We start from the raw sequence: 2,961 nt of genomic DNA on the forward strand, positions 1-2,961 counted from the left end.
AACTTCCAAGATAAACATTTTTCACAGACATCTTGAAATTGAGAGACGTTCTTCAGTGCCAGGTTCATGTGACTCTTCCAGGTGATCTGCTGAACCAGGTGATCTGCTGGAGCAGGTTGGCTGTCCACCCAGAATGAGAGAGAAAAGAAGGACAGCTGGTCTACTCAACATGCTACACCAATGTTTCCCAGTTTTGGCACCTTGGGGAAGGTGCCAAGGTTGGCTGGTGAATTCTGGGAGTTGAAGTAATAATAATAATAATAATAACAACAACAACAACAACAACAGCACCATTGGCATTGACAAATTCGCCATTAGTCAATTGCAAAAGGCGGCCTTACTAGAAACTGCTTCCATCCTGCAATGAGATCTGTAATACCATCAAACATCCATATCTGCCTATCCCAGATCCTTGGGGAAGACGCGATAGGTAGACAAAAAGGCCAAATCCAGTCTGAACATCTGGCTGACTGTGCGATGATTAATAATAATAATAATAATAATAATAATAATAATAATAATAATAATAATGTTGGAAGGGACCTTGGAGGTTATCTAGTCGAACTCCCCCTGCTCAGTGAGGAAACCCTATACCATCTCAGACAACTGGCTGTCCAGTTTCTTTTTAAAAACTTCCAGTGTTGGAGCATTCACCGCTTCTGGAGGCAGGTTGTTCCACTGGTTAATTGTCCTCACTGTCAGGAAGTTTCTCCTTAATTCCAGGTTGCTTCTCTCCTTGATCAGTTTCCATCCGTTGCTTCTTGTCCTGCCTTCAGGCGTTTTAGACAACAGCTTGACTCCCTCTTCTTTGGGGCAGCCCCTGAGATACTGGAAGGCTGCTATCATGCCCCCCCCCCCCGTCCTTCTCTTCATTAAACTAGACATACCCAATTCCAGCAACTGTCCTTATATGTTTTAGCCTCCAGTCCCCTGATCATCTTTGTTGCTCTTCTCTGTACTCTTTCCAGAGTCTCAACATCTTTCTTATATCATAGTGACCAAAACTAGATGCCATGTTCCAAGTGTGGCCTTACCAAGGCCTTGTAAAGTGGTGTTAACACTTCATGTGATCTTGATTCTGTCCCTCTGTTAAAGAAACACAGGCTTGGAATCCTGGCTTGTTCCTGGTAAGCCGGATTCTAAGCATTCTGACATATTCTAGGGAACTTCCCCTCTGAGGGTGCACAATTCCTGGGTTTCTTTCAACTGAGTTGGTCCGAAGGCTACAAAAACAGTTGTTAAGTGGATTTTGCTTCGTTGTATGACCTTTCACGCCACCATTGTTAAGTCAATTATTCAGTTGATAAATGAGTAACGCGGTCATTAATTGAATCCGGCGTCCCCCCCCCTTGATTTTGCTCTCCGGAAAGTCGCACAAAAGGGGATCACGTGACCCCGGGATGACTCACGTGACGGTCATAAATATGGGTCAGTTGTCAAGTGTCTGAATTTTGATCACGTGACCACGGGGATGCCGCAACGGTCATAAGTGTGAAAAACGGTCCTGAGTTAATTTTTTCAGTGGTACTGTTATCCTCCCTGGTCTCTGCTGACAGGGGTGAGGGGGAGCCTGTGGCCTAAAGGTTAATACAACTGCCTAACATGGAAACTGCCCAGGTTCGAATCCCAGAGGGGTATGATTAGCTGATGAGAGCTAAAGAGCTTGAAATAGCTATACTCGTCTCCCTTTAACTCTTCGTCAGCCACAACATTTTGAATTTAAGGTGTTCACCGTAATGACGTCTGCCTGCAAAAGATGCTCCTAGTGTCAGAGGTTCCGACTAATGAAGCACTTCAAAGAACTTTCAGGCATATTTCCTAAAGTCTTTATTACAGAGCTACAAATTGCCGGTCACCATCATGGACGGTTGGATGCCAGAATCTAACTTCCTCTCTCTGGCATCAAACTTTTCTTGCTAAACCCCTCCCTTATCTTGCAGTCACAAGTCACAATATCCTATTAGTGTGAAGGTCAAAAGTTTACTTCCTCCTTCCCCCCCCCCCCCCCCGGCTTTCTCCCCCCCCACTCTAAGCTATGTATTAACCCAGTAAATACCAGACAGTTTTGCATATTGTCAAAGCAAGAATATGCAGTATTTGCAGCATTGATACCTAGCCTGGAGTGAAACGCAGAACAATGGTGTTGTAACTTCGAACAGTCACTAAACGAGGAATGCCTGTGCCCATTTGACGCAGGCCTTTCCTATCCTCTCTCCAGCTACCTTCTCTTGAATGAGAATACTCGAGGTTTCCTCTTAGCAGGTGCCTGGCAATCCAGCTTAAATTCCATTTTGGCGGATTTTTCACCCTTTTATCTGATTTGGAGGCAGGATTTTGGGATTAGCAAGGATTTAAGAACCCTGAAAAGGGACACGGAAGATGCTTTAATGGCCGGTAATGCAATCCCCCCCCCTCACTAACATCCTCTCTTGGAAGGATAAAAGCCACGCTGTGTGCGAAAGCACCACAACTTCTCAGCATACGATAAGGTGTCAGCTTAATTCCCACTTAACCTTCTCAATCTCAGCCCCTGGAATCTAAGTTGTTTGCGCATCAGCTTTTGACTTACTTCTTCCCAAATGCCTCAAAACAATTTGGGGTGCTTTTGTGACTCTTTAAAGCAGCTGCCTCTTTCTGCAAAAGTGGGGGAGGCGGCTGCTACGGAATGACAGAGATGGAGGGGACCTTGGAGGTCATCTAGTCCAACCCCCTGTTCAGGCAGGAAACCCTACACCATTTCGGCCAAACGGCTGTCCAGTCTCTTCTTAAAAACTTCCAGTGTTGGAGCATTCACCATTTCTGGAGGCAGGTGGTTCCACTGGTTAATTGTTCCAACTGTCAGGAAGTTTCTCCCTAGTTCTAGGTTGCTTCTCTCCTTGATCAGTTTCCATCCGTTGCTCCTTGTCCTGCCTTCTGGTGCCTTGGAGAATAGCTTGACTCCCTCTTCTTTGGGGCAGCCCC

This window comes from Crotalus tigris, unplaced genomic scaffold (assembly GCF_016545835.1).
Source record: "Crotalus tigris isolate CLP2741 ecotype Arizona unplaced genomic scaffold, ASM1654583v1 scf7180000020719.984301794:720406, whole genome shotgun sequence".
In the NCBI taxonomy this organism is placed as follows: domain Eukaryota; kingdom Metazoa; phylum Chordata; class Lepidosauria; order Squamata; family Viperidae; genus Crotalus; species Crotalus tigris.